We start from the raw sequence: 25,740 nt of genomic DNA on the forward strand, positions 1-25,740 counted from the left end.
TTGGTCTAGTGTGCGCCTTGACCTACTGTCAGTCAGGGTCCCCCCACCTTATGGGGGCACGCCAGACTAAGAGCTCTCCTCTGCCACTCAGAGCAAAGAGGGAACATTGGACATGCACAATTAGGCTACAATCAGGGCTACATAGAGAGCTCAAGAAGGGAGCATTTTGATAACACAAAATGGGCTAAATTGCACTCTCACTGAAATGAACAGTAGACAGTGCAATGGGCAGGTGTCTACAACAGGGGAGTCTGGTCCAACATCTGAACACATGGAGAATGTCCAACGCCAGCACACTGATCGTCCGCTTTTCAGCCGCCCAGGACCCCTCACCCTTTCCCCCTAGTCAGTAGAGCAGCGGGTATTTAATATCAAACTGAACTGGAACATGCTGACTCGTCAGACCCCTAAGATTTTTCATCCTCTGCTTTAGGCCGTGCAGACAGCGGTTTCTATGAGCCCTGCAGCGTCTCACTGAGCGTTTTGTTCTGATTTATCACACGGCGCCAGCACCAGGTGGTATCGCAGCGTCGCCGAGGCCTGTGACTGAGGAACCTTTGGGAGATGCCGACAGAGCGACTCCGCTGACAGAAGCAACCAGAGGTAACGTCTCTGACAACAGGGCCTTGGGGGAAAGTGTCTCCTTAGCTGGCACCGCAGGGTCATTGCTGGGCTGTTGTACCCATTGTTATATACATGTAAATGGAGGACTCACCCCAGGGGTGCTTCCTTGTGGCTGGCCGTAGTGTAGCTGCTCTTACCTCTCTACCACCCTCTGACACACTCCACGTGCACGTTAGCCAAAGTTCACAGAGGTTTTAAATTTTCCCCAGGCCAGGAGTTCTAGATTTTCCCCAGGTAACATGTCAATTTCCCAGAGCATGCCCACTCTGACCAGAGAAACCTGGGTGCCTGTGTCTCACCATCCCAGGCATTCTTTGCCATTCACTTTGGCAACTTGAATAAACTCTAGTTGGTCTGACTTTACAAAATTCATCAGGAGTCCCTCAGGCACATCTGGGGGTCCTGTGTTTATGACAGCTGCATTAACCTGGGCTGGATGGGGTGTGGACCTAGATTCCCTTTTAGGACAATTGTCCCTCAGGTTTTCAGTGAAACACCTCCTTCAACCGTCCTCCTGTGAAGGGGGTTTGTGAGTGTGATTTTCAGGAGTCAGTTCTGAGGTGGTGCGTGCCTGGGCTCCCAACCGCCTTCTCTTTTCCCAGCAATAAAATGGGGTCTCTCTTTTCTTTGTGCCTTGTGCTCACTGGGTGCTCAGGATTGTACATAAGGCTCAGCCAGATCTGCTGCTTCCTGTACAGAACCCAAAGATTTATCGCAAATGGTTTCTCTGATCTCTTCAGGTCATATACTCAGGAAATGTTCCTGTGCAAAGAGGTCAAATAATTGGTCATAATTCTCAGCCCTTCTGCCCATTTTTTTCATAAAATCACATCTGATAAACCTTTTTGGCCTCCCTCTCTTTGGCTGTCTGGTCAGCTTCCCATTTTTGGTGTTTCTTAGTCTCCCATTCTTTATCTTTCTGATCAGCCTTCAGTCTGCCCAGTTCAAACTTTGTCATTCCATCCATGGCTCATTTTATACTTTTTGGGGGTCTGTTTCCTCACCTGAAATAATCAAATAGAACACAACACACTGTAATCTTTTCTGTCTGTTCCCAGTCCTCTAACTCTGAATCACTCAGAAATCTAATTTACCAGCGCTTGAAGCTCGAACTTCAGTCAACCAGCAAGCTGTGTGTAAATTCTGCCACCAACTAGGCCACTGTGACACTCTCCTGAAGTCCCTCAGAACCAGTCATTGTTTCAGAGGGGGAGCCGTGTTAGTCTGTTTCAGCAAAAACAACAAGGAGGCCTGTGGCACCTTAAAGTCATTGTCATAAGTCATTGTCTTACCTCTCTGCATCAGCAAAGGAGAGTTTTGCTGAAGCTTAAACTGTGTGTCAGCTCCCTGCCACACCAGTCTGTCTGCCCTCACCAGCAAACTCCTTGAGACTCTGCTAGCCTAAACTTTTCCTTGCAGGTAACCTACAGTGTACTCTAGTTCTCAAATTCCCCAGAGACGTCTCTCTGCAGCGTCCAGTTCCTCTGATTGGACACTCATGGAAATTTAGTTTGCTGCCTCCAAAGAGACAGAAAACACACTAGCCAGTTAATTTAGATGAGGACTCACTCTTCATTTTGATATACAGGACTGAGATGGTTTCATAAGAAAACCAGAATAGGTTTATTAGTGAAGAACTTAGATTTAAGTAATACTAAGAGGAAAAAAGAGAGATCTAGTTACAAACAAAACAAAACACAACACATTTTCTAGTGACTAAAATTTAATCTTAGCAAGTTACAATATTTGCCTAAGCAAATTTCTTGTTTACAACATATTACCAGTATCTTCCTCACTTCAGATAAGAGGATTGAAGGGCTAAAATCCGTATGCTGTTCTGTTTGTCGGGTTTTGACATGTTTATACTCCAAATATTCTCGAGGGCTGATTATCACCTTTCCTTTTGATGCCATGGGCTTTACTCACCCTGGCTGCTGACCTTGTTGGGAATGTATGTCTTTCCCCTTATATTTGTGGTTTTAATCTCCACAAATGTTAGCCTTAATGGGGATTTACGTTTCCCCCCCTTTTGAATACTGTGGTCTAAATTTTTACACTGACAGCTTTGATGGGGATGTACGTCTCCCCCTCTTTGAATACTGTGGTCTAAATCTCCACACAATTGCCAGCCTTATTGGAGACTTGTGCTATTTGAAGGCATGTACGTCACATGCCTGGGGGGGCGCTCCCCTAGGGCTTGCAATGTTACATGCAATGAGGAAATGGGACCACCAGTTTGCACTGCTTACCGCTCGCATACCCAACCAGTTCTGGGCTTAACTCACGGCCAATCGCTTGCTGGTGGTTTATCCAAGTCCTCCATAACACACCCCTTAGTTTAAGCAGTACATAACCCTCTTGCACATGTCTCCCCTCCCAACTGGTACCCTTATTAACCCCTCTGCTTATACTACACATGTCTAGGTTCCTTTGCACTTAAATTTAAAAAAAAAAAAGTGGGAACAAGATGTGTCTGAAAAGGGATGAGAGACTTCTATCCCTGGCCTAATGAGGTGGTAAATTAAACATACTCACCTCCTTTTGGATTTCAGTCTCAGTTCCTCAATCAGTTCACAAGCTTGTATCCCGGACGAGCCCCCAGCTGAAGGAACAAATATGGACACCGTGTAGAATCAAACACGTGGGTTTATTACATACAGCACTGAGTGTTACCTCGCTTATTAGGCTTATTAGGCTCAGAGACACTGCCAAACAATTGATTACGATGGATTATATGAATTTTCCATGGGCGGAGGGAAATGACGGGGTAGGTAGTCCCAAACCCCTGGATAGGTTTAGCAGCAAGACAAGATAAGCACAGTAGCCAATGGTCAAAGGTTACATAATGTCTCCGCCCATGGATTCAGGTTAACACATGACACTTAATTAGTACACAGGTGTTTTCCATTAAACAATATATAAAGTGTGTTAGTATAAAATATATATATATATATTGAATTCTGATTTGGGATCCATAGATAATGAAAAAAGAAAAGGAGGACTTGTGGCACCTTAGAAACTAACCAATTTAGTTGAGCATAAGCTTTCGTGAGCTACAGCTCACTTCATCGGATGCATACTGTGGAAAATACAGAAGATGTTTGTTTTTATACACACAAATCATGAAAAAATGGGTGTTTATCACTACAAAAGGTTTTCTCTCCCCCCAGCCCACTCTCCTGCTGGTAATAGCTTAGGTAAAGTGATCACTCTCCTTACAATGTGTATGATAATCAAGGTGGGCCATTTCCAGCACAAATCCAGGTTTTCTCCCCCCATTTGTGCTGGAAATGGCCCACCTTGATTATCATACACATTGTATGTCAGGCAGCCCAGCCAACAAATGGTTCGTGATAGGTTTCAGCTCATTTCAGTGAGCACAATATTTTTACTCTTGTGAGCGAATCCAGGAGTATGTGGAAATCTCTGCTGAGCTCAGCTTCCCTTTTCCTGTAACTGCCCTTTCAACTCCCCCCTAGAAAGTTACTTTGAAAGGAAAAAAATGTTACATTTCTGAAATTCATGCACAGCCCCTTAAAGGGAACCTTGCCTGAGCTGCTGTGACCTGAAATGGTCACAATTTAACTCATTCTGGTGAGTGGAGCACATCAATCTAGCTAGGAGAGAAAACAGCTGCAACTGGCCATTGTCTCTCTACAACTGTTTGACTTCTTGATTATATCTTACTGAAAGAATCAGTTCCCCAGACATTAAATGTAGTCTAGCTTTAGCGGCTTCAAATGTTTATTTCTTGATCCTTAGGGAAAAAATAATATATATATTTAATAGTGAATTATTGTTCCAGACCATGGGACTCGGTAACAGCGGCCACTGATGAAAAGGCCTTGGAGATGATATGCAGGGAACAAAATAACCTGGTCAAATTACTTCAAAACAATGCTGGTAAGGTGGCCAGTTGGTGATCACACAGCAGGACTACCATCGAATCAACGAAGGAAAGGATGCAGAGGACAAAAGAAGAATATTGTTGGATGTGATCCAGCGGAAGGGGGAACTGACCTGTAAGCAATTTCTGGAGAGTTTACAAAGCCTGTTTCCTGATTTCCAACAGCACATACAATACTCAGGACAGGGTAAGTGGTGTCAGTGTGTCCGATTTTAAAAAATCATTTTTCCACGTTAAGAATGTAATTGCTGCAACACTGAACAGGGGGATTTGTTCCCAACTCGATTCCTACTTAGTAGATTCAAATGCTGCCTCCACCTCTTGGACATAAGGGAGGTGGTGCTCTTCCGCTATGGAAGGAGAATGGGGTGAGGATTCCAGGGCCTGCGCAGATGTATGCATCCCTAGTGCTGTATATAGAGTTCATCTGAGTAAGGGCATTTTGCCTGGCATTTTGCAGCAATATGTGGGATCCAGGGCAGGGTGGCCGAGACATAACTATTTCCTAGAGCTTTTGCAGATAGACGGTTGTAGCGAGGGCTGGGTTGGGTATGGGCCTTGTAATATCTTTGGGAGTTTTATTGGTGGTTGAGTTTTGCTGGCATCTGCGGAGGGAGATACCACTGATTGATTTTGTTTCATGAATTTAATGTTGAGTTTCCAATTGTCACATTTTTAACTTGACATAAATAAATCAGTACCTTCAGGCAGCTAATCAAAGGGGCTTATAGTGGCATGGTAGCTCCACTGTACTTAAGGTTGAAACTAGTTTACTGTTTAACAGCTGACATTTCTTACGTGCTCTATAATCCATGTGCGTACTTAGATTGCCTTGAAATTTGCTGTGTCTCATCAGGTCTTGCGGTAGGGTTAGTCCAAAATTAGGGTCTTTTCAACAATGGGATCCTGAGGCACAACCATCATATATCAGCATTTTCCCGTTCTTCTAATATGTTTTGGCACACACCTGGGGCTCTGTTGCAAGCCAAAGTGTCTGTCACCTGAGCTCACATGTGGATCAAGGTGATCTGCTGTGCCATTGCTCTGGAGCCACACCTGTAAACTGAGACTCTTGAGTACTTTCCGCAGAAGCTTTCTGAGAACATGTGTTGGGCTCATTAAGTTCTCTGCCTGCTTCACCTGGAAGCTCTGCTTTTGGATTTTTTGCCAGAAAACAAAGCTTCTGGTGTAAAAGCTGATCTTTCAAAGTGCTCTTAAATCCACAGGCACACACTGATTGGCTTGAAGATTCTCATTTGTGCCAGGGACAGAGTTAGAGGTTCAAGAATGGGAGTATTTGGTGAAGGAGTTCCTCAGATACATGCACTTCAGTAAGAAGCTGATTTTAATATTTCCATTGCTCAGAAACGCATGTCTGAGATAGAGGTAATGGTGCAAATTTGCGGTTCTTAGAATAAAATCATCTGAGAATATAACTTGTCCAAGTATCATTTTTACCCGAGAGTATGTAACATCATCTCCCATTTCACCTGGCCAGCTCCCCCGCAGTTTACTGAGAACTATTCTTATTTGCCCTGTCTCTGCTTTTCATGGGTGTTCCATCTATATGCCTGTGGTGTGTGACCCTGGGTGTGAAGGCACCATCCTCCTCCTGAAGAAAAGCCAGGATGAAATCTGTCTGGGAAAACAGGAAAATCAGGACAGTCCCAAGGATCTTGTTTTCTTTTCATAGTCTTTTTATGTAAGGAATACACCCAGGAATTCAGATGGCCCTGAGTCTTCAGAGATGGTGATTTCTCAAGGTTTTATAGCAGAGTGACAGCCCTGCTATAGTTAAGGTTAGGACAATGTTTCCATTGAAAGCTCACTTTTCTAAGTGCCCTAAAATTTACAGGGTTACTCAGATTGCCTTGCTTCATAGGGATGTGGGGTTCTGTTAGTAATCCAGATTTGGAGACATTTGACCAAGGGCTTCCTGAGGTATAGTCGCTCCTCCGAAAAGAATTTCTTAAACGTGAGAGCTTTTGGCAACCTTTTTCTGCTCACAGATAGAGCTCAAACCAGGGCTCAGGTCGTTGCATCAAGAAATTCAACACTCGACAGTTACCCCAAGAGAGGGGATGGCAACCACCAGCCCTTGGGGGAAAATCAAATTAAAAAATTATTTGAAAAAGATTTTGCCACTCTAGCCTAGCTCGTCAGAAGCCTCTTGCGCTAAATGACAAGCTAGGTTAACTATCTAGAAAACTACCTCTGCCTTACAGCACCTCAGTACCTGTTAGGGAATATCACAGTCATTAATTCTAAGCTTCAACCTGCCCCAGTCTCTGTGAGTTCAAATCCAACCCAATGAAGAAATCTGAAATAAAAGGGGATTTTTACTGTAGGGAAATGTAATCCGAGTACAGCAGAATCAACAAAACAAGCTGAAACTATTTTTGAACAGAAAATAAACTACACAAACTAATGCTCCCAGGGAGGTGAGGGGTGATTAGGGGTGCAAGAGTAGGTGGGAATAGGGGGACAGGGTTTGGGCCTGCAGTGAGGGATGGGGATATGGTTAGGAGGGGGACACATGGAAATGGAAGAGAAGGAAGATGGGTCAGGGGTTAGGTATGGGGGAATGGGATAAGGATTGGGGGAAAGGGAGGTGAGAAGGGCGGGGTCAGAGAATGTGAGAGGTATCAGAGGAAGTTGGGGATTTAAGGTGGGAGGGGCCTGTTAGCCCTGACTTGTCCCCTTCCACACGTGTTCTTGTATCCAGGGACGCCCTACCCCTCTGCAGGGATCTGAGCCCTTCTTCCTGCCTGCTATGTGTTCTGGAATCTGGGGCATCCTGCTCCTCTTGCTGTGTCAGAGCCCCTCTCCCTGGCCATCCATGTGATCTGGGATCTGGTTGAATGAATATAACAGAAATTTAAACATCTGAAATCCAGAAACTGAATAAAGATACACTTCATCCCTGTGCTGGAGGAAGCGTGGTTGGGGTGGGCTGGCCAGAGTGTTTGGAGGAGGATCCTCATTTGGACGGGACACAGACTGGTTGGACCTGGAGCATAGCTGGGGAAGCCTGGATGAAGCAGGGGCAGGAATCCCAGCTGAGGGTGGGACTCAGCTACCGAACGAATCCTAAAGTATAACTACATTGGTTGTAATAAGTAAGAGCTAAACCAACTGACCAACAGTTAAAGATCTACCTGGTGAAAGGGAGGCCACAAAGTAGGCACTCAGGGAACTAGTTGTTCCAAGACTTGCTACCTGGCAATCATGAAAGAAGTGAGCTGGGATTGGAGCTGCTGCTCCTTATCGATCCTCAGGACCAAATGTTTGGTTCCATGAGGGAGAATGTGGACACTGGTGTGCTAGAGGGCACCAAAGATGCATGAATATCCCAGAAATGGGAAACCATCTGGGCTGTTCACAGAGGAGCATGGATAGATCAGATATTGCTGGCTGCCTGATACAACCTCAGGCCACATAGTGAGCCCACAGGGGCAGCCAGGAACCCACTGAACTGCAGTAGAGATCTACTCCTGCTGTGCGACTGGAATCTGCTTCAGCAGCCGTCACTCCAAAGCAGGAAGGCGCTACAGCTTCTCAATGGGCTAAATGAAAATGGATAGCTTGTCTCCTGGGAGGAGGTAATAGGCCAATCTCCCAGTTCTGGCTGTGGTAGAAGGAGGTCTTAGGGGTGAGAAAGGAAGGAGAATCAGTCCTACGGACACATGTACACACTGATGACACATGCGCACACATACATATTTTCGAGTAAAGAGAAGGGGAGGGTAATGCAATGAGAAAATGGTCCTTCCTCATGTTTACTTGTGGGTGTTAGCGGAGGCAGAACAGGAGATCTGAGCACGTTATCCAGCACCTGAGGGGATGACACAGAGCATCCCGACTCTGAATAAGAAGGGAGCATTTATCAAAAAGAGCCAGATACTCCATTTCCCAGAAATGGCCAGAAAACAAAGGAACTGAAAGTGGAAGGCCAGTAAGAGTGCAGTGCGGGGAGGCAGAGTGAAAGGTGGGGATCTGGGTGAGCCTGATAATTGCTAGGATATGAGATTGCTTCATTGTTTATCTGCGTATAGTAACTTGTGTGTAGAGTGCAGCTCTCATCTGATAATGATGGAGTCTGTCCAGAAATCCAGCAACTCTGTAACTGTAAAGACAACCCAGTCCCCTCGGGCAAAGAGAGCAGGGCTAGTTGGAATGTAAGTGACTGAGTGTCCTGCCAGCCACCTCAGAGGACCTGGTCTCAATGTGTGCAGAGAAAGGTGGGCTCTGTGTTTATGCCATTCTCCTCTACACCATTAATGCAAGTATTAAATAAGATTGGATGAGACATCAATCCCTGTGGGACTCATTGGCCCCCTTCCTACCTGCTGATCTCATGCCCCCTCACAGACAGAAACCTATGTGGGGCTGTGTACGTCATGGTTGCATTGTGACCACTGTCCACTTGCTCTGCCGGCACAATGTGGCTGCACTGCACACGTAAGAGGGCATTGCTGGCAAGTGCGGCCCCACTGAAACTAGGTCCACGTTCTATCTCTGTTCCGTGCCCTGAGCAGGAGGGTGATGGAAGGAAGTGAGCGTGGTCAGGGAGTTCCTCATGTTGGCTGTTCCTGACAGCTGGAGTGGTCATAGTAGCTTGTGTGCAGCCCTCAGACCTCCGCTTTGACCAGCATTGGAGACTGAACTGATCCCCAGCAGCCCAAGAACAGGGTGCCAGCCCTGGGCACAGCACCGTTAAATTCCACCGATACTCCACCAGTTACAGCCGACGGTGCACCACAAAGACCTTCCCCTACTTTGAGGGCAACCACCATATTGAGACGAACAGTCCCCCACTCCTTGTCTTCAAACTTCTAAAATCTCCTCCCTGAGGAAGTGGCCTGAAGTGCTAATCTCTGGGAGGAGCTGTCATTGAAAGGGAAAATAACCCTTCCCAGGAGCAGCTCCCTTCACTCCTTCTCCTCTGGGCCTCTGGATTCCCCCTCCCTCTGCCCCCAACATTCACCTAGATCCCCACAGTCTGCCATCTTCTCCACTGAGTTGTGGGATTGATGTAGAGCAGGACTCCTTGGAACAGGGCCCTCTGCTTCTCTCTCCCTGTGTTACTATACTGCACTCATTACCATGGTGTCCGAGTGTTGACACAAATCTGTAAAGCAGCCTCCACACCCACTGCTCTCAGTAAATACCAATGAGAGAGAGTGAAGTAGTCAGGACAGGGACAGGCCCTTTCCTCGTTTATAACAGTTATAACAGCTTCTCTTCAAGCCTGTCTACACTAGGAAATTTGCACTAGCATAGCTACGCCAATGTAACTAGATAATTTGAAGTAGTGGAGTTTATGCTGATGTGGCTAGGTAATTTATCAAAGTAAATTGCACCAGTTCAGAATATTTATATTGTGGAGGGGAAGGGGAATTTCCAGTAGTGTAGCAAAACCTTTGCAAATTTCCTTAATGTAAACAGTCCTGTGATTTTAATGTATTTCTTAAAGCCCCAACTGCTGGAATCATGTTATTGCATGACAATCTCCCAAAAGGCTTCACACTTAATGGGTGCCAGGATCTTTCACTGATCTCAGCCAGCAACTCTGATTCCCAGAAATAGTCTTGGGGAGAATGAAATAAAAGTGACATAATAGTTCAGGTGGTGCCCACAGTCAAACAAGTCAGTGGCAGAGCCAGGAATAGGACCCACGAATCTGGATTCCTAGTTACCCATTTGCTAACCATTAGACCCCAGTCCCCTCCCAGAGTCAGAAATAGAACCCAGGAGTCCCGACTCCCATTCTCCACCACTGTTCTAAATCACTAGGTTCCACTTCCCTTTCAAAGCTTGGAGTAGGACCCAGCAGGCCTAACTCCCAGCCATGGTGTTTTAACCACTAGACTTACTCCTTTCCCAGTCAGGGACAGAACCAGGAGCCTTGACTCCTAGTCCTGCTCTAATTACTAGGTTTTCCCTCCCAGAGCTAAAAATAGAACCCAGGACTGCTCTAACCACTAGACTCTATTCCTTAAGAGTCCTATCTGCTGCCCCTGCTCTACTCCATTAGACAAAGTTAGGAGTGAAAGCAAGCTAACTAGAGGAAGGCTGTGTGCATTCTGTGCAGTACAGCATAGCGTTCATATCACTAAAAGTTTGCAGAAGAAAAGCCATCACGTCCCCTAATGAGAATCATCACTATTTGAATATTGAGTGAGCAATGTAAGGCACATTTAAAAGTGAATCTCTGAGCAAGCTGGGACTTTAAATAGCATAAGTGACCTGGGGATGGGCTGTGTGGAATGGGAGTGACCTGACTGGATCGAGGTCTGGGTGAATACATATGAAACAGACTGCTGTGTTCCAGGTCAACACAGTAAAAATAAAAATCATGATTTTCCAGGTAAAGCCTGAAAACAAACAAAACAGAGAGGTGGGTGAGGTTCTGTGCCTTGCAAAGTGCTGGAGGTCAGACTAGATGATCATGATGGTCCCTTCTGGCCTTCAAGTCTATTAGTTTAGAAATCATATTAGAGAGACATGGAGATTGAACATACCCTGTATTATATGTACAGGGCCTGATAATAAACACATCAGGAAGTTTTAGATCATCTATCAAAACACTGCAAGGAAGAGTGCTGCAGGGTATCTACGCCATACATAAATAATTAAATAGATACCGCTCCCCAGTGAAACTGCTGCTAAAACTGTCTGAGAGCAACATCCAACCCATTCTGCTACATGGGAGTGAGATCTGGGCCCCAAAGCTAAGAACGGATTATATTGACTACTGTAAAACCCTCATAGAAACCCTCCGGCTGCAGGTCAGTGCATGGGGACTTCAGCACCAGCAGCTGCGGAGCAGAGCTGAGCCAATTCTATTAAATCCACAGCCAGAAACGAGTGATCCAAACCAAGATGTGCTCAGAATGCTAGACCAGCAACTAAAACTCCAACACATCAGTCACTGGGAAAAGAAATAAAAAAATAGCAACGAGCGGGACTGCTGCAGAACCCTGCAGAGACCGGTCACCCTAGCAGCTTCACTACAGTGACCTGGGCAGGACGAGGGCAGATTGTCTCCGGTTACAGAATCAGTGACCACAAACTAGAGGAGAGAATTAGGAGGCATAAAGCAATCCAAGTCCAGAGAGGAATGACTGCGCTTCCAGCACGACAGAGGAGAGAGACTGAGACAGGAGACTCTTTCTACTCCAGTGTCCTAAATATGAGGGAGTGCAGGAAAATATCCCCTCAAATGATCAGAAATCCTAAAAGACATCTGATCAGAAATGCAACAGAGAAAAAACTGTGACTGGCCTTGTGGGACAGAAGGCAAAACGCTCTGTTATATGAGACCTTTATATGAGACCTTTTCCTCCCTGAAAGGGAGGGAGGCTGTCCCCCGATAGCAGCCCTGTCCCCATACATAAGCACGCTGTGCCCCTGATTTTGGACTCATCCACCTGAATATGGGCCCTATCACATGAGTGGGGGCCCTCCCCCACCCGTGAATGAGGCTGACAGCAGGAGGACAGTCACAGGGGAAGCAGCTGCAGCGGCACAGGAGCCAGCAAACAGAGCTGTAAACAGGGGCGTTTCAGTGGGAGTTTGAAAGGGGAGTTCGTATTGTGATACTTGTGTGGGGTTTGGTTTTGCTGTGGGGGGTGGTGTTTTGGGGTGGTTTGTGTTTCCCAGATTAACAGGATTTAGGTGGGAAGGCTATGACAGATACAGAGGCAGCAGAGGGAGTGACCCATGTAGTGGAAGACACAATGAAGATGACTGGATGTGGAAGCAGCAGTATGTATATGATCCTCGAGGGGCTACCTGGTAAGAGTTTTGTCTGCATCAAATGCCATCTGATAGAGCTGATGGAGGAAAAGATCCGAGGATTGGAGATGCAGGTGGAAAGTCTGGTAGAGTTTAGGAAGAGGTTTGAGCAGATTATGGAGCAAAGACATGAGGCAGCTGAAGGGAAAAGCTCAGACTTGCAGATAGAAGGAGGACTGAAGAATTCTGAGGGGAGACTGTTGGGTGAGGAAAGTGGTCAGTGGAAGCATGTGACTAAAAGAACTAGGCAGAGGAAAAGACGGGCTAGTGAAGGAGAAAGAGAGCTTAGGAATAGGTTTTCAGAGTTGGAAAATGAAGAAGGGGCTCAGCAGGTAGTGACTGAAGGTGGAAGGGCAAGGAAGAAGAGAAGAGCGGCTAGTCCTATAGGAAAAGGGGGAAGAGTTAATGGAGATTACACCAAATATGAGCCCCAGGAGGATACAGGATGGGTTAAAAAGGATTACAAGGGAGAATGGGAATGGAAAGAACTTGCAGCCAGAGGGAACAGGGGATAGACTGGAGAATAGCACCGTCACTAGGAAAAGGCAGGTCTATGTGATTGGGGACTCTTTACTGAGAAGAATAGATAGGCCTGTAACCAGAGCTGATCCAGAAAATAGGAGGGTGTGCTGTCTTCCAGGTGCTAAGATACGGGATGTAGACCTGAGGTTGAAAAGGATTCTAAAGGGTGCGGGAAAGAATCCCCTAATTATCCTTCATGTGGGAACAAATGATACGGCTAGATTCTCGCTGGAAAGTATTAAGGGAGACTATGCTAGGCTGGGGAGGACGCTTAAGGAAATTGAGGCTCAGGTGATCTTTAGTGGGATTCTGCCTGTTCCTAGAGAAGGGCAACAAAGGTGTGACAAGATTATGACTATCAACAGATGGCTCAGGCAGTGGTGCTATAAGGAGGGCTTTGGGATGTATGGCCATTGGGAGGCATTCATGGACAGAGGACAGTTTTCTCGGGATGGACTTCATCTGAGTAGGGAAGGAAATAGACTTCTAGGATGGAGGCTGGCACAACTGATTAAGAGAGCTTTAAACTAGGAATTTGGGGGAGATGGTTGGGAGATGTCCAGGTAATCTCCACGCCAGAATTTAGCATTGAGTGGAAAGAAAATGAAGAAAGAGTGGATACAGCCGTAGGTAGGAGGAAGGGCAGTGTAGATACAAGTCTAATAGGTTATACTGGTAGTAAAATAACCGTGCCTAATAGGGTACAGAATGTGAGTGAGGCCAAACAGCAAAAATTAAGATGTTTGTACACTAATGCGAGGAGCCTAGGTAACAAAATGGAGGAACTAGAGTTACTGGTGCAGGAAGTGAAACCAGATATTGTAGGTATAACAGAAACCTGGTGGAATAGTAGTCATGACTGGGCTACAGGTATTGAAGGGTATGTGCTGTTTAGGAAAGACCGAAATAAAGGTAAAGGTGGTGGAGTAGCACTGTATATCGATGATGAGATAGAATGTAAAGAAATAAGAAGCGATGAAATGGATATGACTGAGTCCGTCTGGGCAAAAATTAAATTGGGGAAGAAAACTATTAGAGCCTCCCCTGGGATAGTGCTTGGGGTGTGCTGTAGACCGCCGGGATCTAATTTGGATATGGATAGAGCCCTTTTTAATGTTTTTAATCAAGTAAATACTAATGGAAACTGTGTGATCATGGGAGACTTTAACTTCCCAGATATAGACTGGAGGACGAGTGTTAGTAATAATTTTCAGATTTCAGATTTTCAGATTGCTCAGATTTTCCTAGATGCGATAGCTGGTGGATTCCTTCAGCAAGTAGTTGCTGAACCGACTAGAGGGGATGCCGTTTTAGATTTGGTCTTGGTGAGTAATGAGGACCTCATAGAAGAAATGGTTGTAGGGGATAATCTTGGCTCAAGTGATCATGAGCTAATTCAGTTCAAACTGAACGGAAGGATTAATAAAAATAAATCTGCAGCTAGGGTTTTTGATTTTAAAAGGGCTGACTTTCAAAAATTAAGAAAATTAGTTAGGGAAGTGGATTGGACTGAAGACTTTATGGATCTAAAGGTAGAGGAGGCCTGGGATTATTTTAAATCAAAGCTGCAGAAGCTATCGGAAGCCTGCATCCCAAGAAAGGGGAAAAAATTCATAGGCAGGAGTTGTAGACCAAGCTGAATGAGCAAGCATCTTAGAGAGGTAATTAAGAAAAAGCAGAAAGCATATAGGGAGTGGAAGAAGGGAGGGATCAGCAAGGAAAGCTACCTTATTGAGGTCAGAACATGGAGGGATAAAGTGAGACAGGCTAAAAGTCAAGTAGAGTTGGACCTTGCAAAGGGAATTAAAACCAATAGTAAAAGGTTCTATAGTCATATAAATAGGAAGAAAACAAAGAAAGAAGAAGTGGGACCGCTAAAAACTGAGGATGGAGTGGAGGTCAAGGATAATCTAGGCATGGCCCAATATCTAAACAAATACTTTGCCTCAGTCTTTAATAAGACTAAAGAGGATCTTAGGGATAATGGTAGCATGACAAATGGGAATGAGGATATGGAGGTAGGCATTACCATATTTGAGGTAGAAGCGAAACTCAAACAGCTTAATGGGACTAAATCGGGGGGCCCAGATAATCTTCATCCAAGAATATTAAAAGAATTGGCACAAGCAATTGCAAGCCCATTAGCAAGAATTTTTAATGAATCTGTAAACTCAGGGGTTGTACCGTATGATTGGAGAATTGCTAACATAGTTCCTATTTTTAAGAAAGGGAAAAAAAGTGATCCGAGTAATTATAGGCCTGTTAGTTTGACATCTGTAGTATGCAAGGTCTTGGAAAAAATTTTGAAGGAGAAGGTAGTTAAGGACATTGAAGTCAGTGGTAAATGGGACAAAATACAACATGGTTTTACAAAAGGTAGATCATGCCAAACCAACCTGATCTCCTTCTTTGAGAAAGTAACAGATTTTTTAGACAAAGGAAAGGCAGTGGATCTAATTTACTTAGATTTTAGTAAGGCGTTTGATACCGTGCGACATGGGGAATTTTTAGTTAAATTGGATAAGATGGGCATCAATAGGAAAATTGAAAGGTGGATAAGGAATTGGTTGAAGGGGAGACTACAACGGGTCCTACTGAAAGGTGAACTGTCAGGCTGGAGGGAGGTTACCAGTGGAGTTCCTCAAGGATCAGTTTGGGGACCAATCTTATTTAATCTTTTTATTACTGACCTGGGCACAAAAAGTGGGAGTGTGCTAATAAAGTTTGCGGATGATACAAAGCTGGGAGGTATTGCTAATTTAGAGAAGGACAGGGATACCCTACAGGAGGATCTGGATGACCCTGTAAACTGGAGTAATAGGAATAGGATGAAATTTAATAGTGAGAAGTGTAAGGTCATGCATTTAGGGATTAATAACAAGAATTTTAGTTATAAGCTAGGGACACATCAATTAGAAGTAACGGAGGAGGAAAAGGACCTTGGAGTATTGGTTGATCATAGGATGACTATGAGCCGCCAATGTGATGTGGCCGTGAAAAAAGCTAATGCGGTCTTGGGATGCATCAGGAGAGGTATTTCCAGTAGGGATAAGGAGGTTTTAGTACCGTTATACAAGGCACTGGTGAGACCTCACCTGGAATACTGTGTGCAGTTCTGGTCTCCCATGTTTAAGAAGGATGAATTCAAACTGGAACAGGTACAGAGAAGGGCTACTAGGATGATCCGAGGAATGGAAAACTTGTCTTATGAAAGGAGACTCAAGGAGCTTGGCTTGTTTAGCCTAAGTAAAAGAAGGTTGAGGGGAGATATGATTGCTCTCTATAAATATATCAGAGGGATAAATACCGGAGAGGGAGAGGAATTATTTAAGCTCAGTACCAATGTGGACACAAGAACAAATGGATATAAACTGGCCACCAGGAAGTTTAGACTTGAAATTAGACGAAGGTTTCTAACCATCAGAGGAGTGAAGTTTTGGAATAGCCTTCCAAGGGAAGCAGTGGGGGCAAAAGATCTATCTGGCTTTAAGATTAAACTCTATAAGTTTATGGAGGAGATGGTATGATGGGATAACATGGTTTTGGTAATTAAATATTCATGGTAAATAGGCCCAATAGCCTGTGATGGGCTATTAGATGGGGTGGGATTTGAGTTACCCAGGAAAGAATTTTCTGTAGTATCTGGCTGGTGAATCTTGCCCATATGCTCAGGATTTAGCTGATCGCCATATTTGGGGTCGGGAAGGAATTTTCCTCCAGGGCAGATTGGAAGAGGCCCTGGAGGTTTTTCGCCTTCCTCTGTAGCATGGGGCATGGGTCACTTGCTGGAGGATTCTCTGCTCCTTGAAGTCTTTAAACCACGATTTGAGCACTTCAATAGCTCAGACATAGGTGAGAGGTTTTTCGCAGGAGTGGGTGGGTGAGATTCTGTGGCCTGCGTTGTGCAGGAGGTCAGACTAGATGATCATAATGGTCCCTTCTGACCTTAGTATCTATGAATCTATGAAATTACATCACTGATAGCCGAAATTTGCACAGAGACAGCAAAGCGGTGGATTGCTCATGGAAGAGACCCTCTGCATTCAACCCCATTCCCGTGTAGAAAAGGTACAGGTGCCAAAGCAGCCTTGTCCCTGCTCCCATCCAGGGCCCTACAGAGGATCCACACAGGAGATGGAGTTGGGAAGCCCGGGGCAAGGCTGCAGAATGCTTATTTCCCCCCCTCAGTCCCCTATGTAAATCTGAGGAAACAGCCTCAGCCTTTACCCCTCACAGCAGGGACTTCCCTTGAAAGTGAGATTCCAGGGGCAGTTGTCTTTGTGAGACTGTCTGACAGCACTGCTCCACTGTTTCATATTGTCTGGGACCTGTAAGGGCAGGAGATCCTGTACCCAGTGTACAGGCACAAAGACTATATGCAGATATCTCTGGGTCTCTGTTGGATCCCCCAGGATATCCATAAATCTCAGGTGGTCAATGCAGTTTAGGAGACAGACTCTCTGCTTTGTCCAGGATGGAGCAAACCTCATCTTCTGGTGAAAGAATTCAGAGTAAATTCTGTGAAGGGGCCTCAGGGAGTTTTTATCTCTCCAGGAGTACCACCCATAGATTTTTCCCCTTGGGAAAGCGCAAGATTTTCCCTTGGCTAAGGACCCATAGCGCCTTTTTTGCACTGTCTCTCTGGCAGTCAATATGCAATGTTGTAATTATTTTATTTCTGAATCTTACGTCTTACTTTCCCACTCATTCCATTTTGAAGAAACAATACATGTCTGAATTCTTGGTAACAGAATACATAATGTTTGGAACATTGATTTAAATAGGAACAATGAGTCATCCACAGGAGTCAGGTGAAGAACTCTACTCTAAGGAGCCCTCTGGGATACCTGGAACCCAAACACACTGAATTGCTACTGGATTTCTCTCAGATTTCAATTCCCCAGTCAGTGCAAACTCTGGTTCAAATCAAGTTCTTATTGTCCAACTGCATAGCTGTGGCTGCCAAGTTGTGTGCAGCTTTACGTGTGACATTTTAGATAGCTAAGAGAACCATTGGCTTCCTGAGTGGTAGCAGAGGTTGGAGAGGGAGGCACCAATTCATCCAAAGCACTGGAAGCAAGTGTAAGTGGGAAGGCCCTATCCCGTCACATTTCTGGAAGCAGGTAGCAAGAAGGCCCCAGGACCCCATGACACATGCCCAAGGATTCTTCTCCAAGGTGGATGGCAAAAACAACTTCAGGGAAAGGTCCCTGGGGCAGCTGGAAATGTTATTGTTGGTTGCCTTGGGCAACTCGGTGGATGGCAGACTTGGGGTGGTGCTGGGTGCATGGAGAGGGTCCTGGAACAACAATGTGAGTGGGGACCTGGATTTGGGTGCGATGGGGTGGATGTTGAGACAACAAGGTGGATGCATAGTGGGTGTGTCGGAGGGTGGCTACTAAGGCAGCTGGAGTGTGTACTTGGTTGTTGGGTGCTGGGTGTGGCTGAGAGAGCTGAGGGACAGCTGCCCATCCCTGGTTACTAGGAGCCAGAAGGGAGGCAGGGAGGCTGCTAGCGGGTGGAGCTGTAGGGGAATCCTTGAAACCTGCCTACAGCCCAGCGGGGTGTGTAACAATACAGCAGAGCTGTGGGTACATATGAGGGGATAGGGCTAAAACCAGGAGGGTCAGATGAGATGTGGCCACACTGCTGCAATTTAATATACTCTTTGTCCAGCGATAAGTTCCCAGTCCCCCTGGTGTTGCATTAGACACCCTCCATTTCCTATGCTATAACCCAGTTATTTTTTTGTCTATTCCACTATCTGGCTCCCTCCTAAACTCCTGTGAAGCATGAAAAGTGTGTTCTTAGTTATACTGATCTGCATCTGTTAATTTTAAAAGGCAGCCTTTAATTCTACTCTATTCAAGCTTGTATACCACCTTCACTATGATAATATTTGAGTGTCTTCCAGGAGAGCATTCAGCAATATGACTAGAAAGTGTCATGTGTTTCTTTTTCTCTTCCTCTCCCTAAGGAGAAATTGGTGGGGTTTTATTTTTATTTCTCCTTTTTTCTTTTTTGCTAAAATATATAATCCTGTATCCTGAGATCTGTGTTTATATTAGCAAAAGCAAGGTAGAAGAAGTACACCTTTCACTTTGAGTAGAAGGTGTTGAGGGTTTTGTTGGTTCTTAATTCCTGTGGGCATTTGTTCCACAATCTGGGACAGGCCTCTGAGAAAGCTCCATTTCCTGCACAGATTCATAGAGTTTAAGACCAGAAGGGCCCATCTGATCATCTAGTCTGACCTCCGGTGTAACGCAGGCCAGAGAATCTCATTCATTTAACCCTGTACTGAGCCCAATCATTTGTGTGTGGCTAAAGGGTCTTTCAGAAAGGCATCCAGTCTAAATGTGAAGACATAAAGAGATGGAGAATCTACGACTTCCCTTAATAATTTTTTCCAATGGTTTATCACTCTCACTGTTAAAAAATTGTGCCTTGTTTCTAACTTGACTTTGTCTGCATTGAACTTCCAGCCATTGGTTCCTGTTACGCCTTTTCCTGCTAGGTTAAAGTGCATTCTAGGCCTTGGTATTTCCTCCTCATTAAGATATGCATACACTGTAATCAAGTCACCTCTCAGTCTTTTTTTTGATAAAAGAAACAGATTGAGCTCTTTAATTCTCTCATTGTAAGACATTTTCTCCAGCTGTGACTCTTTTCTGCACTTTCTCCCATTATTAAAAATGTGAATACCAGAACTGGACACGACCATTCCAGTACTAGTCTCACCAATGCCATCTACAGACATAAAAGGGCCTCCTTGCTCCTACTCACCAGTCACTTGTTTATACTTCCAAAGATTTCAGTAGTGCTTTCTGCCACATCATTGCATTGGGAGCTCAGGGCCTCTCCTTCTGCCCCTCCAGCCCCACGAACATGATACAGTTCTGTGGTGACCTAGAATCCTATTTTCGACGTCTCCGACTCAAGGAATATTTCCAACACGCCTCTGAACAACATACTAATTTACAGAGACCTCCCTACCAACACTACAAAAAGAAGGATTCTAGGTGGACTCCTCCTGAAGGTTGAGACAGCAGACTGGACTTCGACATAGAGTGCTTCCGCCGATGTGCATGGGCTGAAATTGTGGAAAAGCAGCATCACTTGCCCCACAACCTCAGCCGTGCAGAACACAATGCCATCCACAGCCTCAGAAACAACTCTGACATCATAATCAAAAAGGCTGACAAAGGAGGTGCTGTTGTCATCATGAATAGGTCAGAATATGAACAAGAGGCTGCTCGGCAGCTCTCCAACACTACTTTCTACAAGCCATTACCCTCTGATCCCACTGAGAGTTACCAAAAGAAACTACAGCATTTGCTCAAGAAACTCCCTGAAAAAGCACAAGATCAAATCCGCACAGACACACCCCTGGAACCCCAACCTGGGATATTCTATCTACTACCCAAGATCCATAAACCTGGAAATCCTGGACGCCCCATCATCTCAGGCATTGGCACCCTGCCAGCAGGATTGTCTGGCTATGTAGACTCCCTCCTCAGGCCCTACTCTACCAGCTCTCCCAGCTACCTTCGAGACACCACTGACTTCCTGAGGAAACTACAATCCATCGGTGATCTTCCTGAAAACACCATCCTGGCCACTATGGATGTAGAAGCCCTCTACACCAACATTCCACACAAAGATGGAGTACAAGCCGTCAAGAACACTATCCCCAATAATAGGTTTCAGAGTAACAGCCGTGTTAGTCTGTATTCGTAAAAAGAAAAAAGAAAAGGAGTACTTGTGGCACCTTAGAGACTAACCAGTTTATTTGAGCATGAGCTTTCGTGAGCTACAGCTCACTTCATCGGATGTATCCTATGTAGCTATGCATCCGATGAAGTGAGCTGTAGCTCACGAAAGCTCATGCTCAAATAAACTGGTTAGTCTCTAAGGTGCCACAAGTATCCCCAATAATGTCACGGCTAACCTGGTGGCTGAACTTTGTGACTTTGTCCTTACCCATAACTATTTTACATTTGGGGACAATGTATACCTTCAAATCAGCGGCACGGCTATGGGTACCCGCATGGCCCCACAGTATGCCAACATTTTTATGGCTGACTTAGAACAACGCTTCCTCAGCTCTCGTCCCCTAACGCCCCTACTCTACTTGCGCTATATTGATGACATCTTCATCATCCGGACCCATGGAAAAGAAGCCCTTGAAGAATTCCACCATGATTTCAACAATTTCCATCCCACCATCAACCTCAGCCTGGACCAGTCCACAGAAGAGATCCACTTCCTGGACACTACAGTGCTAATAAACAATGGTCACATAAACACCACCCTATACCGGAAACCTACTGACCGCTATTCCTACCTACATGCCTCCAGCTTTCACCCTGACCACACCACACGATCCATTGTCTACAGTCAAGCTCTGCGATACAACCGCATTTGCTCCAACCCCTCAGACAGAAACAAACACCTACAAGATCTCTATCAACCATTCTTACAACTACAATACCCACCTGTGGAAGTGAAGAAACAGATTGATAGAGCCAGAAGAGTTCCCAGAAGTAACCTACTACAGGACAGGCCTAACAAAGAAAATAACAGAACGCCACTAGCCGTCACCTTCAGCCCCCAACTAAAACCCCTCCAACGCATTGTCAAGGATCTACAACCTGTCCTGAAGGATGACCCAACACTCTCACAAATCTTGGGAGACAGGCCAGTTCTAGCCTACAGACAGCCCCCCAACCTGAAGCGAATACTCACCAGCAACCACATACCACACAACAGAACCACTAACCCAGAAACCTATCCTTGCAACAAAGCCCGTTGCCAACTGTGCCTACATATCTATTCAGGGGACACCATCACAGGGCCTAATAACATCAGCCACACTATCAGAGGCTCGTTCACCTGCACATCTACCAATGTGATATATGCCATCATGTGCCAGCAATGCCCCTCTGCCATGTCCATTGGTCAAACTGGACAGTCTCTACGTAAAAGAATAAATGGACACAAATCAGATGTCAAGAATTATAACATTCATAAACCAGTCGGAGAACCCTTCAATCTCTCTGGTCACTCGATTTCTGATCTCAAAGTGACTATCCTTCAACAAAAAAAACTTCGAAAACAGACTCCAAGGAGAGACTGCTGAATTGGAATTAATTTGCAAATTGGATACAATTAACTTAGGCTTGAATAGAGACTGGGAATGGTTGATTCATTATAAAAAGTAACCTATTTCCCCTTGTTTATTCCTTTCCCCCCCCACTGTTCCTCAGACATTCTTGTTAAATCCTGGATTTGTGCTGGAAATGACCCACCTTGATTATCATACACATTGTAAGGAGAGTGATCACTTTACATAAGCTATTATCAGCAGGAGAGTGGGGTGGGGGGAGAGAAAACCTTTTGTTGTGATAAATACCCATTTTTTCATGGTCTGTGTGTATAAAAACATCTTCTGTATTTTCCACAGTATGCATCCGATGAAGTGAGCTGTAGCTCACGAAAGCTTGTGCTCAAATAAATTGGTTAGTCTCTAAGGTGCCACAAGTACTCCTTTTCTTTTTACCTTTCCCTGAACATCCCTTTGTTCTTATGTTAGGAGGCAAGGAGAACAGAAGCTCTTGGTTGCCTTTTCAATTCCATTCATTATTTTATACTCTATACTTTTATCATGTCCCCTCTTACTCATTTCCTTTCTAAATTTAAAAAAAATCCCAATCTTTTTGGTCTCTTTTTTCCAAGACTTTAATCATTTTCATTGCCCTTCTCTGAAACCCCTCCAGTTCTGTAGTAGCCTTTTAGAGAAGGGGTGATCAGTACTGCGTACAATATTCTGGATGAAGCTACATCATATTTTTGGTATGTACTATTGTCCATCCCATTCCTTATTCATCCTAACATCTTGTTAGTTTTTTTGGACCACAGCTGTTTGTTGAACTGGGGTTTTCAGTGAGCTGTACCTAGTGATACCTAGATTCCTTTCTTCTGTTTATACTGTTGATTTAGAAACCTGTATGGTTTATGAGTAATGGAAATTTGTCCTTTTAATGTGTGCTACTTTGCATTTATTAACATTAAACTTCATTTGCCATCACATTGCCCATTCACCTAGTTTAGTTACGTCTTTCTGAAATTCCTCAGAATTTTCACTGGAGTTCTCTAACCTAAATAATTTTGTGTCATCAGCAAATTCTGCTGCCTCACCATTCACCCCTTTTTCTAGATTTTTAATAAATATATGAATATGTAGGGAAAAATTAGTGATTAATTATTGATAATTATTTCCCTCTTAAATTTTGTGTAAGGTTCTTTCAATCTGCGGAAAGAAGAAGAGAATCAGCATATCCCAGAGACAGTGGAAAAGGACTTCCAAAAAGGTATTTCTCCTTATAATTCTTCCTTCTGTACTTGTAGTTCACATTACACTATATGCACATTTAAAAACCCCTAAGCCAAAAGAACAGCGAGGTTGCTAAGTCAAGCACTCAGGAGTTAAGGAATGCTAGAACTGAAGTTGCTGCGGTTGCTGTTTTCTCTTTGGAGCGCTACCTCTGTGGGGCTGGAAAACATACTCAATGCAGACAAAGGGGCATACAAGAAATCATGTGGGTCTAAGGAGCAAGCTCATATTGGCATTTAGGAAACTCTATAGGGTACATAAGCATGCCCGGTGCAGTGGAAGGTCAGTGGGGCTGGAGTATGCTCAGTGCAGATGGAATGTCCAGAAAATTTAGCAGCAAACCTCTGACAAGTTCCATTGAGCTACAAGTGGTGATTTCCAGATGCATATAACTCAAATAAATCTGGGTGAATTTTTATGGTTGACAGGAAAAGACATCTTTCTGACACCCCACGATTATCCCCTGACAAATATAAAGTCCCCGCTCCAAAGCACAAAGGGATTAGAGCTCTTCAAATAAATGGTTTGGGGGAAGAAGAGAAGTTTTAACAATTGTAAATCAGCTTATTTTTCATAGTCCCATTATTGGAAATAGCTGACCCATTTTCCTTATATTTTTTATAATAATTCAGCCAGCAGAGGTTCCATGCAGACCGAGCATGGAAAATTTCGGCCTAAGTGGTTAAGGTTTGGAAAAGTTATCAGTAACTGAAAATAAGAGATTCGAGGATTGGGCCAAAAGAAATCTGATGCGGTTCAACAAGGACAAGTGCAGAGTCCTGCACTTAGGATGGAAGAATCCCATGCACTGCTACAGACTAGGGACCGAATGGCTCGACAGCAGTTCTGCAGAAAAGGACCTAGGGGTTACAGTGGACGAGAAGCTGGATATGAGTCAACAGTGTGCCCTTGTTGCCAAGAAGGCTAACGACATTTTGGGCTGTATAAGTAGGGGCATTGCCAGCAGATCGAGGGACGTGATCGTTCCCCTCTATTCGACATTGGTGAGGCCTCATCTGGAGTACTGTGTCCAGTTTTGGGCCCCACACTACAAGAAGGATGTGGAAAAATTGGAAAATGTCCAGCGGAGAGCAACAAAAATGATTAGGAGGCTGGAGCACATGACTTACGAGGAGAGGCTGAGGGAACTGGGATTGTTTAGTCTGTGGAAGAGAAGAATGAGGGGGGATTTGATAGCTGCTTTCAACTACCTGAAAGGGGGTTCCAAAGAGGATGGATCTAGACTGTTCTCAGTGGTAGCTGATGACAGAACGAGGAGCAATGGTCTGAAGTTGCAGTGGGGGAGGTTTAGGTTGGATATTAGGAAAAACTTTTTCACTAGGAGAGTGGTGAAGCACTGGAATGGGTTACCTAGGGAGGTGGTGGAATCTCCTTCCTTAGAGGTTTATAAGGTCAGCCTTGACAAAGCCCTGGCTGGGATGATTTACTTGGGGATTGGTCCTGCTTTGAGCAGGGGGTTGGACTAGATGACCTCCTGAGGTCCCTTCCAACCCTGATATTCTATGATTAAGTTCTGTAGGAAAGAGAGACAAACATCTGAGCCACATAGAGCTCTTCCTGAGGCCTGGGAAAGGTACTCTGAGCATCACTGTTAAATGCCAGGTGGAACAGATTGCTTGTCGTAAATTGCTAGCACGTATTGTAATGGACCATTCAAGTACCTTTCCCAGACCTGAAGACGAGCTCTGTTTGGCTTGAAAACTTGTTTCTCTCTCCAAAAGAAGTTCGTCCAAAGGAAAATAGTAAACCATCCACATTTTCTCTCTAATATGCTGGGGCCAACATGGCCAGAACTACACTGCATACAGCTCTGCTCTAAGACAGTTTGCATTAAAACATCCTGTTGTTGTTACTCCCCCCTTCCTTCCTGCTAACTCATGGACTCATAGATTTCATGGCCAGAAGGGACCACTGTGATCATCCGGTCTAACCTTCTGTATAAGACAGGCCAGAGAGCTGGGAATCCTCTGTGTTATAAATCTTTTTATTAGCCCACAAATTTACCTTACCTCCTGATTTTGCAGGTGTGATTCTTTTCCATTTTTTTCTTTATAAATTAAGTTCTTCTTTTAAGAACCTGATTGATTTCAGTGTCCCTGAAGACAAAGGGTCTGTTCCACCTGGCATTTAACGGTGATGCTCAGAGTACCTTTCCCAGGCCTGAGGAAGAGCTCTATGTGGCTCAGATGTTTGTCTCTCTTACCTACAGAACTTAATCATAGAATCATAGAATATCAGGGTTGGAAGGGACCTCAGGAGGTCATCTAGTCCAACCCCCTGCTCAAAGCAGGACCAATCCCCAAGTAAATCATCCCAGCCAGGGCTTTGTCAAGCCTGACCTTAAAAATGTCTAAGGAAGGAGATTCCACCACCTCCCTAGGTAACCCATTCCAGTATTTCACCACCCTCCTAGTGAAAAAGTTTTTCCTAATATCCAACCTAAACCTCCCCCAGTGCAACTTCAGACCATTGC

At 44.8% G+C, this 25,740-nt stretch overlaps 1 long non-coding RNA gene across 2 annotated transcripts in view; it reads left to right on the top strand.

Moving 5' to 3' along the window:
• Nucleotides 1-4,184: 4,184 nt before the first annotated feature.
• LOC141988607 (uncharacterized) overlaps nucleotides 4,185-25,740 on the top strand; it is a 28,591-nt gene continuing 7,035 nt past the window's right edge. Inside the window, exons 1-3 of one of the 2 annotated variants that reach the window (XR_012639778.1) lie at nucleotides 4,185-4,218; nucleotides 4,430-4,718; nucleotides 23,152-23,223. This is a non-coding gene — a long non-coding RNA (uncharacterized LOC141988607). The other variant, XR_012639777.1, reaches the window with a different exon arrangement.

The sequence above is a fragment of the Natator depressus genome, chromosome 6, assembly GCF_965152275.1.
Source record: "Natator depressus isolate rNatDep1 chromosome 6, rNatDep2.hap1, whole genome shotgun sequence".
Taxonomy (NCBI): Eukaryota; Metazoa; Chordata; order Testudines; family Cheloniidae; genus Natator; species Natator depressus.